This window comes from Onychomys torridus, chromosome 1 (assembly GCF_903995425.1).
Source record: "Onychomys torridus chromosome 1, mOncTor1.1, whole genome shotgun sequence".
Taxonomy (NCBI): domain Eukaryota; kingdom Metazoa; phylum Chordata; class Mammalia; order Rodentia; family Cricetidae; genus Onychomys; species Onychomys torridus.
Window position 1 is genome coordinate 65,075,672 of NC_050443.1, and position 12,580 is coordinate 65,088,251.

At 38.9% G+C, this 12,580-nt stretch overlaps 1 pseudogene; it reads right to left on the reverse strand.

Annotated features, from left to right (window-relative positions):
- The window catches only part of LOC118572297, a 36,164-nt pseudogene extending 23,792 nt beyond the window's left edge, over positions 1–12,372 (reverse strand).
- Between the last annotated feature and the right edge of the window lie 208 nt (positions 12,373–12,580).

Sequence of the window (12,580 nt, forward strand, 5' to 3'; positions counted from 1 at the left end):
GCTATTGGTTATATTAGTTGGAACTTCCAAGCTGAGAGAAAAGAAGAGAAGGTGAATCCAGGCATGGGAGAGATGATGCTAGAGGATTCAGAGAGGAAGCAGGAGGTGCAATATGGAAAAGAGTTAAAAAGCCACAAGGAAAAACATAGATTAATATAAACTGATTAATTTAAGTTATAAGAAGTAGTTGGACAAACCTAAGCTATAGGCTGAGCTTTTCTAATTAATAAATCTCTGTGTCATTTTTTGAGCTGGTGGCCCAAAGAAAAATCTGTCAACATATGGCATCCCATTTGGGGGCTCAAATATCCAAACATAAGGCCTGGGATAGCTAAGAAAATTTCTGAGCAAAAAGCCAGATGTGGCTTTCTATCCTGTAATCTCTCAGGTGGGCAGATGCTTGGCATACAGAGGCTGCACTACCAGCTGCTGCCTGCAGGCTGGAGCCAGCTACCAGTGCTATGCACCAGCACCATGAGCTAAGCTGAACCATGTGGTGGCTCTGCTAGCAGTTAAAGATTTGTCTCAAATGGTCAGAGAATGCTGCAAATGCCCAGTAAATACAGATCCAGACGGAAAAATACCTCTGAACAGGTTACAGTGTGTTTAAAAATGTGCAGGCTTAATAAAAAAGAAAATGAGTATAGACAGTAATAGAAAAAATAGTTTATAAATAATAAGATAATGCCTTTAAAGAGAGAATAACAATATAAAAAGGATATTTCATAAAGATGAAAAGTACATTGAGCATCTGAATCCTATATGGTATCTTGTTGACTTTGAATTTTTTGATAACCATAGCTGCTGAGAGAAATGGAATTGTAAGAGGGACTGCTGAATTATACCAACCTAGATACTTTAGGGATGCCTTAACTTTAAAATGGAGTCAGAAAACATACTGCTTTGGGAAAGAGGTTATGCTTTTTTCAAAAGAAAATGTAAGGCTATGTATTCCTTCAAGGTTGATAGAGATCAAGTTTGATCAGCAAGACCCTCTGAAAATCCTTGCTACAGATATAAAGAAATAAATCCAGAAAAACAACAAGAAAGGTGACATGTATTTTACCTGCTCAAACATAAAACAGAAAATCATTTGTACATACTTGTACACACTGAACATTCCATATATATATATATATGTCACCTTTGATAGTTGGTGTGTTTTAAAGGAAGGGGACCAGACACCAATGAAAATAGATGGCCCAGGTGACTCAGCCTCTCAGAGTGACTCTGTTGCTGTTTCCTAAGAGTTCTGCATCCATCCAAGGCTCTGGGCTGAAATGGCGCAGCCTCACAGACTATTCTAGCCAGGTTTGCAGATGAGCCTTGTGCTTTCCCATCGCACAGAGCTTGGACAACAAATGTTATGGCTAGCTCTCCCAGCACTTGATTATCCTAATTTTCTCAGAGTCTACCCAAGACTCCATCACCCCAGACAACAAGAAATAGTCTAGAGAACATGATGCTCACATTCCCACGAGGTAGGGCGGTGGTGTTTGATCATTCAGTGGGATAAGGATGTTTGTCATCATTTAGGGGGCTTAGTTACAAGTTGTTGATAATGGTCAGGAAAAAAGCTGAACAAAGGAGGCTATATTCCAGGATCTCTTTCTGAAAAGAGAAAGAGGGGATGTGGAAAGGACAGAATAAAGGGGTAGATTATTGAATTTACTTTAACATAAAAAGCAACTATTAATCTCAAATATTGTACATTGATATGGATTTTTGTATATTGACACAAATTTAAGGTTTTCCTTGTTAGAACACACTCTCTCTATATTTCTACTCCTATTTATGATATTTTTAGATTGATATAAATTTAAGGTTATTTTTACTATACTGTATATATGTTTCAACTACTATTTAAGGTATTGTACCGATACAGTTGATTACCAATATAATGTAAATTTCTAGTTACTGAAAGTTACAAACTTTTTAGGATAATTAAGAAATGTATGTAGGTTAGTAGTTATTCATATATAACAATCAATGTATATGTACTAATGTAAGGTATGCTTTCAAGCTCATACAGATATGTGTTTTAAATTGACAGGTGGTCTTCCAACACTTCAAAGACTTACAGAATATGTCTTTTAAGATGTTTAAGAGCCTAAGGATTTTCATGACAGTGAGACATGTCTACTCTTGGCAGAACCAATCTACTTCAAAAAAGGATGATGAGCATGGAAGAATCTCCATATGGAATTTGCTTTAATTGTGGCAAAGTTAGTCATTTACCCTGACCACAACTGCTAAAAGTATAAAAGTATCCTGCATAAACTGGACAAGCAGGACACAAAGGGATAAAACTGCCATACTTTGCCAAGACAAGGTGGGACAGTTCTTCAAATTTCCTGCTTCACAGAAAAGTCTATCAGATATTCCTAGGCCTTTAGGCTGAAGATGGAAGCTCCAGTGTTGCAGAGGTAGCTTGGGTGACTGTCTAGGCAACTGGATATTTCTGTCATTCCTTATAGTTTTGGAAGTTGCCTGCTCTGCACTTCCTATTTACTCAGTTCATATTATATCTGAATCAGGTCTGTGATGGGGTTGAAGATAAGATAGTTACAGTTTTATAGCTTACCTTGTTATCAAATACAGAAAAGACACTCAAAGGAGGTATAAAATTTATAAGGTTGAGAGACATAAACACTTAAATTTTTGTCAAAAAATGATTTAATGCCTAAAAAATTAGATTTGGCTTGGGAGTACAAGTTAGGATAAAAGTTAATTTAGGTACAAAACTTGGACTCACTAAATAGGATAGATATTAGAGTGTTTCTCTAAAATTGTCAAATACAAGTGAAGTGGGCATTGTGAATATAAGACTTTCATGTGGCCCATGTTGCCACCAAAGGTCACATGGAGCCTGGGGTCTGGGCCATTTCTTGGTGACTAATTGCTATGCTGCTGCCAGAATCATTCTGGTCTGAGTGGCTGGAACTTCTATCTGGAGCCAGGATATCTACTAGGCCAAGCAGCTGCCTGGGACCATGTTTGGGCAGTGGTCCAACTGCAGGTGGGGTCTGTGTCAAAATCTATTGCCCCAATTGCCAACAGCATCCACATGGAGGCCTGGGTCACAGCCTGTGGCCTTGTTGGAATCTGGGACCATGCTGTTGCAGATGCCATACAGATCTGTCACCTGGAGCTGTGATATCATCTTGGTCCAGGCTCCTGCTGAAGGCCATTTCTGGGTTTGTGGTCCTATAGTAGCCAGATTGATGTATGTGGGTCCTGTTGCTACTGAGAACCATGAAGATGCCCAGGAGCAGGTCAGCTGTCTGAGTCCAGGTTGCTGTGTGAGGGCCATGATCAGGCCAAGGACATGCAGATCCAAGTGGCCTGTGCTGCTACCTAGAGCCATGGTGATGTCTGGGCCAGAGTTGCAACTGATGTCCACATCTGTGTCTATGACACTACTGCAGCTAGAGTATGTGTTTATGTCCTAGGCTCCAGTTACCATCAAAGGTTGTTCAGAAACCCAAGGTCTGGAGCCATGTTGGTGTCTGAGAGCCACACTGGCAATAAGGCCAGTGATGATCTGAGTGACCTGTACTGCCACCTGAGGAAATGGTGACATCCAGAACAGGCTGCTGCTGAGGACCATGTCTGGGTCTGTGATCCTACCATGGCTGGGGTCTGTGCTGAAGTCTGAGTCCCATTTTGCTACCAATGGCAACATAGAAGCCGAGGGTTAGTACTACAACCTGAGGCTTTGGTGGTGTCCTGGATAAGAACCATTCTGACCTGAGTGGCCAGTGCTTCAACCCAGAGGCAGAATGTCATCTGCATCAAAGCTACTGCTGAGGACCATGTCTGGGTTCATATTCTAGTTACAGCTGTGGTCTGTTTTGATGTCTGTGGCCCATGTCACCTTGGGTCCATAGGAAACATGCAAGGTGAAATCAGAAGGCCATACTGAGCTAGCTCTGCCCTAAACTGGGCACAGGGAAAACTGGCTGTACCTCTCACTGGATGATGTAGCAAGAGAGCTGGCTCTGGAGAGCTGGCCCCTGCACTTGGGAGGGATGGATCCACCATTCATCATAGGAAAGGTAACCAGACCCTAAGGGCATGGGCATAAGGAGCTGCCTCTGCCCCCTCACTTGAGGTATCCAGACCCAGTGGCCAGACTGACTAGCTTGGCTACCACTCAGGTCCAAATCTGGGTCTTGGGATGGCCCACCCAAACATCTATTCCATCTAGGATCTGCCAGAACTCATGAAGGGACTGGTCCTGTGGAACAATATCTGCAGGCTCTCCATGACTTGAGGGATGCCCATGGGTTAACACAGAGGCATTTCCATGAGGATCTAGTGTAGAGTCTGTATCAGAATCCAGAGGCCTTGAACCAGACCAGTGACTCATTGCAATGAACATTAGTTAGTAAATCTGATTGGACAAAAGTGTATAATATGACATACTGAGACTCCCAATGCTACCAGGATGATTGAAGAGGTAGTGGAGAGGCAGGACAGAAGGAGAAGTTGAAGTGAAGAAGGTTTTTTTAAATTTAGTTTGTACTTGTTGTTTTTGTTTGTTTGTTTTCTTTGGATTTTTTAAAAATTTTCCTTTGTAAAGGGACATTACAGGGGTGAGGGGAATATATAGGGGACCAAGAGGTGAGCAGAATTGTGGGATATAATATGAAACCCTCAAAGCAGCAGTAAAGAAGTTAATCTGAAAAAAGACCCAAACTAGAAATAATAAGAATAGACCAGGAAGAATCCAAACTCAAAGATCCAGAAAATATATTTAACAAAACCTTAGAAGAAAATTTTCCTAACTCAAAGAAGGACACACCAATAAAGTTGCAAGAAGGTTGTAGAACACCAAATACATTGGGCAGGAAAAGAAAGTCCCCCACCACATAATAATCAAAGCATTACACACACAGAACAAGGAAAGATTCAAAAGCTGCAAGGAAAAATAGCAAGTAACATATGAAGGCAAATCTATTAGAATTACACCCCACTTCTCAATGGAGACTTTAAAAGCTAGAAGGGCTTTGAAAGATGTCCTACAGACTCTAAAATACTACAGATGGCAACCCAGACTACTACTATATCCAGCAAAACTTTCAATCACCATAGATGGTCATCTGCAAGTACACTACTGTTGTTAGCTTTTTTTTTTTTTTTTTTTTTTGTGGGACTCCTAACAGTGGACTGCGGATATCTGACTCTTTTTCCTGCTATTAGGACCCCTTTCCTTCTGTTGGATTTCCTTGCTCAGCCCTTATATAAGGGTTTGTTCCTAGTCTTATTGTAACTTGTTATGTTGTCTTTTGTAGAAATCCATGGGAGGCCTTTTCTTCTGAATGGAAATTGAAGAGAAATGAATCTCTGGGAGAGAGGACATGAGGAGGAGGAAATGGGAGGAGTTCAGGGAGGGGAAACTGTGCTTAGATATATTGGATGAAAGAATAACAAATATATAGAAGAAAGAAAAAAATAAATTGTGCCAAAAACGTAGTACAGGTCTAAAAAGGATTCTTGATAGTGATGACACAAAAGTCTGAGAAATACATAAGGAAATATTAAAAATTTTCAGTCATCAGAGAAATACAAATCAAAAGTGTTTTGAAATTTTATCTATTAGTAAGAATGGCCAACACCAACCAAAAAAATGATAACTCATGGTATGAGAATGCAGAATAATGGGAACACTCATTCATTGCTGATGGGAGTTCAAACTTTTACAGCAATACAAAAATCAGTGTGGAAGTTCCCCCACACTTAGTATAGTTCTGCCTCAACGTCAAGCTGTACTACCTTGATGAGGGTTTTCATGGCTGTGGTGAAAAACCATGACAAAAAAGCAAATTGGGGAGAAAAGGGGTTGTTTGCCTTATACTTCCATGTCCCTTATAGAAGAGAATCAGTGCAGGAACTAAAACAGGCAGAAACTGAAAGACAGGTATGGAGTGGTGCTACTTACTGGCTTGCTTCTTATGGCATACATAGCCTGTTTTCTTATATTCACTGCAACTACCAGCTCAGGGATGGTTCTTTCCACAATGCCTTGGGCTTTCCTCATCAATCACTAATTAAGTAAATGCCCCACAGGTATGCCTTTAGATCAGTCCTATGGCAACCTCATCTTAATTGTGCTTCCTTACTCTTAGATGGCTTGAGATTGTGTCAAGTTGACATAAAGCTATCCAGCACACCACTCTTGGACATATACCCTGATGACTTTACATCCTACTATGGAGACACTTTCTCAACCATGTTCATTGTGTGGAAATCTAAAACAGCATAAACTTTCTAAAATACATACATGTATGAAGGCAATCTAAATGAAATTGCCAAATAATGAGAAGACAAACACAGCCAGACATCTTTTATAACCTAATGAGGCTTCATTGGTGCCAGGAATGGGTTAAATCCTATGAAATAGTTAACCATAGGGATACCATGGGAACCCCCAAACAAGCCAGCTATTGCCAAGTCTTCTCTCTATAAACTGATAGTAAGGCCCTATGGCTAAAAATGACATCTACCCAGCTCATTGAAGCTGAAGTCAAGCTATTGATTATCTAAAGACTTAATATCAACTGACTACTTGAAGATACTTTATATGCTACCATAAGCGAAAGGTAAACACTAACCCAAGTACAAACCCTTAGATCTATAATGGTGACCTGCCTGAAAGATGTGCTAGTGTAATAGTGGTACAAAGCTCATGGGTGTAACCAAATAATATATGATTTGGTTTAAGGCTCATTTCAAAAGATTTGATGTAGCCATATAGCAATAAAAATACCAAAAATACAGAACAAAAAAAGCATATTAAAAGTTGCAAAGGAAATAGGCTAAGTAACATATAAATGCAGACAAATTAAAATTACACATGGCTTTAGGGTCAATGGAGACCCTAAAATCTAGAAGTGTTTGTGCATATATGCTGCAACTCTATGAGTCCACTGATTGATGGAGTCTTCAAAGATACACAGTAGACAAGAGCAATATTCATAAAACCAACACACCATAAAACAAACCTCCGGTGGAGGAAGCTCATGAGAAAGGGTAATAAGAAATATTACCTATGAATAGCAAACAGCTTCTGTCTGTAATTCTCTTGTGTGATACCACGGTACCCCTCTAAAATAGCCGAGGTACTTGTCCCATAACCTTGGCAGTTCGTTCTTCACTGTCTTGGCACAATTATTCCTGTGTATTGATAGGAGGTTGTATTCTGCCTATACTGCATATTTCTGTTGAATAAAACAAGCACTTATAGTTGAGCTTTTGTTCCACAATACAATGAGAAACTTAGAAGCCTATTGTCTATCATTAGCTTACTGACAGGACAAATTGATCAGATGAAGTGTCTCTGTGGAGAGATTGCATGTTGGACTTTCACAGATTATACTCAAAGATGGAATTACAGAATGTTTGGTTTTGCAGAATCAAAGTCTTTGGGGCACATAAGTGACTTAAATTGCCCTGGGCTTCCCCCACCTGGACCAGTGGATAATGCACAGAATGGCATTTGGCAATATTCCCTGAGCAATTAACATTTTGAATATACATTTTAATCTCAGTTTATGGTACAAGATTTTCGGCCCAGTTTACTAATTATTTATGTTTAAGTCCTGGATTTTATGTTGATAGCAGACATAAAAAATATAAACATATTAAATGAAATTTAGAGTAAGCTTGTAGTAAACATAAAATTAAATAGAGAGACTCTTAAAGAAATTCTAATAAAACATGACAAGACTGTCCACTCTCTCCATATCCATCAATGTAATTCTTCAAGATCAATGGGATACAAATTGGAAAGTAAGAAGTTAAAAAATCCTTGTTTGCAGATAATATGATAATATACATAAAAGACCCTCAAAATTCCACTAGGGAACTCCTACAACTAATAAAAGCTTTCAGGAAAGCGGGTTGAAACATGATTAATTAAAAAAAAAACTTATTAGCCTTCCTATATGCAAATAACAAATGGAGCAAGAAAGAAATTAAAAAAAAATATCCTTCACAGAGGCCTCAAATAATGTAAAATATCTTAGAGTAGCTCTAATGAAGCAAGTAAAAGACTTGTATGAAAAAAATTCAAGTATTTCAAGAAATAAATTGCAGAAGATATCAGAAGATGGGATGATCTCCCATGCTCATGGATTGATAGGATTAACATAGCAAAAATGCCCATCATCCCCTAAGCATTGTACAGAGAGTCAATACCGTAGCCATCAAAATTTCAACACAATTATTTTCAGACCTTGAAAAGAAATTCTGAACTTCATATAGAGAAACAAAAATACCAGGAAAGCTAAAACAATTTTGAACAATAAAAGAACTGGTAGAAGTATGACCATCCCAAATTTCTAGTTGTACTACAGAGGTATAGTAATTAAAAAACATGGCATTGGTATAAAAATGGATATGATGATCGATGGAATCTAATTGAAGACCAGACATATGTTCAGACACATATGGATGCCTGATTTTGTAATAGAAAAGCCAGAAACACATACTGAAAAAAGACAACATCTTCAGCAAATGGTGCTGGTCAAACTGGATATCAACATGCAGCAGCATATGAATACATCCATATATATCATCCTGCACAAAGCTCAAGTCCAAGTGGATCAGAGACTTCAACACAAAACCAGACACATTGAATCTAATAGAAGAGAAACTGGAGAACAGCCTTGAGTGCATAGGCACAGGAGATAACTTTACAAACAGAACTCCAATAGCACAGGCTCTAATTTCAAAAATTAACAAATGGGACCTCATGAAACTGAAAAACTTAAAAAGCCAAGTACATCATTAATTGAACAAAGCGGCAGCCTACATATTGGCAAAAGATTTTTACCAATTCCACATCTGATAGAGGTCTACTCTCCAAAATATATAAAGAATTTGAGGAACTTGATAATAAAAACACAAATATTACAATTAAAAACGTGAATCAGATCTAAACTGAGAATTCTTAATAGAAGAATTTCAAATGGATGAGAAGCACTTTATGAAATATTTAACATCCTTAAATATCAAGACAAGGCAAGTTAAAACTTCTTTGAGGGGGCTGGAGAGATGGCTCAGAGGTTAAGAGCACTGGCTGCTCTTCCAAAGGTCCTGAGTTCAATTCCCAGCAACCACATAGTAGTTTTCAACCATCTGTAATGAGATCTGGTGCCCTCTTCTGGCCCTGCAGTCTTACATGCTGTATACATAATAAATAAATAAATCTTAAAAAAACTTCTTTGAGATTGCATTTTACATCTGTCAGTATGACCAAGCACACATACACAGTTAACAGCTCATGCCTGCAAGGATGTGGACCAAGGAGAACAATTCACCATTGGTGATGGTAGTGCAAACTTTCAGAGAAGCTGTGAAACTAAATATGGTGTTTGTTTTCCAGAAAATTGGGAATCCATCTACCTCAAGGCCAATTTTCACCACTCTTGGGCATATTTGGAAAGGACACTCCATCCCACCACAAGGACACTTGCTCAATTATGTTCACTGTGGCTTTATTCACAACATCCCCAAACTGGAAACAATCTAGATATTCCTTAACCTAAGAATGGATAAAAAAAAAATTATGTTAGGATAAAGAAGCATTTACCCAATGGAGTATTACTCAGTGGTTAAAAAGCAACATCATTAAATTTGCAGGCATTTGATGGAACTAGAAAAAATATCCTGAGTGAGGTAACCCAGATCCAGAAAGACAAATACAGCATTTATTCACTTACAGGCAGATTTTAGTTGTTAATTAAATGATCCCGAGAGGCTAGGTAAGGAGAACAGATGTAGAGGGAATCCATGATCTTTCTTGGGAAGGAGAAATAGGATAAATCTTGTGCTTGAGTCAGGTCTAGTGATTGATGGGTATGGGAAGGATAAGGTCAGGGTGAATGGATGGAGGGAGATATTTCCAGTAGTGACAGATGGAATTGACACTCATTTTCATTTGGTTTGAAATAGTGCAGTGGAAACTTTGAATCTTTAAGAGTGATCCTAGTGAGGACTCCCTATAAGGGAGAATATAGAGTCTGAAATGGTCATGTTTTGTAGCCAGGCAAGCCTTCCAGTTGTGGAATTGTGTTGCATTTGCTTGAATTATTGATTGAGAGGGTCCTGTTGGGATGCCCAAACAATCCAGGATAATGCCTAGACAGAAGGTTCCTGTCTGAAAACTCAGATTGGGTCCCCATTGCCCATGACAATGTGCCCACAGCTCATTGAACATGGAGAGGTTGAGCTGGTACCAGCATGGAGCCTTTCTTTAATCCTATGTTCTAGTCTTTTTGGTGCAGGAAGGTACCCTTGAGGCTACTAAGAGAATACAGCCACAAAACCTTTCCACCTATCATCCTGCCTGCAAGATGTACTTGTGCAATGGTGGCACAGAATTTGTGGCAGGGCCAACCAATGTTTGGTTTAACTTGAGGCCCAGGCCAGGATGGAGTGGCCAGGAACTAGAGACTCAATAACCCAGAGATGCTAGGATAGGACCAAACACTCCTGGGGAAAAAATCTCTTAATAATATTATACTATACTCATAGACTTGTGCCTTGTCCAATTGCCATGAGAGAGGGGTCCTCCATAAGCAGAGTGGGAGAGGGTATATACATCTACAGCCAGATATTATTCAGAGAGACAGAGAGAGAGAGAGAGAGAGAGAGAGAGAGAGAGAGAGAGAGAGAGAGAGACAGAGAGACAGAGAGAGAGAGAAAATCTAACTTGGAAGTTTCCAACAAATTTCTCCTCTCTGAGGTCAAGAAATTCTACAGAAGAGGAAACAGAAAAATTGTAGGAACAAGAAGAGCTAGAGGACCCCAGGAGAACAAGGTCTTCTGAATCAACTAACTGGGTTTTACAATGGCTCAGAGAAACTGAAGTAACAACATGGTGCCTGCATGGATATGCTCTAGGTCCTCTGTGTTTGTATTTCGACTGTTAGCTTGGTGAATTTATGAGCATCCTAACAGTGAGAGCAGGTGTATCTCTGACTCTTTTGCCTGCTCTTTTCCTTCTAATGGGCTGTCTTGTGCAGCCTCAGTATGAAGGATTTTGCCTTGCCTTATTGTATCTTGTTTTGTTTTATTTGGCTCATCTCTCTTGGAGGTCTTACCTTTTCTGAAGAGGAAACAAAGGTGGAGTGGATCTAGGAAGAGGGTTGGAGGAGAGGTTCTCTCAGGAGCTGACAGAGGGAAAACTGTGGTTGGGATGTATTATATGAGAGAATAATCTATTTTCAATAAAATAAAAGAGATGAAAGTGTGGAATAAATATAACATATCAAATATATGCAGCAGAAAGAGAAATGACCATTTATAGTCAGGAAATGATCTTCTATAAGGGGAAACTTGACAGAATTTGTAATTTTTGTACTCCTCTCTCAAATTTTTGCAGGTACCACAGGAACACCTTTTATTCTTGTACGTGAAAAGGGAAATGGGAAATAATTGCTTGCAGGGGCATCTCCTCTTCTAACAAATGTACAAATTATGTCCTAGGATAAGCAGATGCTTTATAAATTTCCAACTTAGAACTTTGAAAAATAGCCTGACATTGTTAACACAACAAAAATGTATCTGTTCATGTGAAACAGAATGTGAAGGGAAGGAAAGCATACATTTTTTTAGAGAACAGACATAGGATTCTCATCCCTGATTTCAACTGCAGGAGTCATAGAACACAACAAATAGGAAATTTTGTATATCTTTTCAACAGATGCAACTAAAAGTCAGGGCAGATACACCACATTCCAACTGCAGGAATTTGGTATTCATGCTGATGGATGAAACATTAGCAGGCCAATAAACATCATTTTACTGCAGTCTCTGTGAAGTAACTCAAAGTTGTACTTGGTACTATGTTTCTGAGAGACATCACATGATTTGATGATTTGGGAATCTTCCTAGAAGCATGGTAGACAGTGTGGGTCATTTATTCAGCTTCTACCTGGAAATGTTGACTCAATAATAATAAACAACAAGCTATAAAATATCCCATAAACTATTAGATATATAGAAATATCCAGAAATAAAACCTGAAATAAATTTGGATTATATCCTAGAGGAGGGAGGGAAAAACAGGTGGAGAACATGCAGAGTCATATTCTATTTCTCAGTACCCCTAGAATACATCATCTCCCATGATCTACTATAATTAATGAATGAGAGATATACTTACTTCTTGTCTAGATTCCCAGTGAAATGATCATTGTTCACATATCCATGCTTTGTGTAAATAGAAAATAAACAACCAAGCTCTTCATCTCCTTCCTGGTTTTTCTTGTCTTTTATTCTCCAAAAGCACTTGGGGTCAGTCAAACTGCAGAAAATGAGGGAATGCTTCAGGACCAAAAGGACAAAGATCAAAGAGAGCATCTTTGTCGTGTCTCCAAGATAGGAGCCCAAGCAAAGTGCAGCATGAAGAGTCAGACAGAAATCCATGTATCAACTATGCATGAACACATCTAGATGTCTCTTTTTATTACTGCAGTTACTAGTAAAGAATGCATGTACTTCTCTCAGTCATGTTTTTTAGCCCATTGTTCATCTCTGGAGGAATCTTAAGCACTCTGTGTCCTGAGGC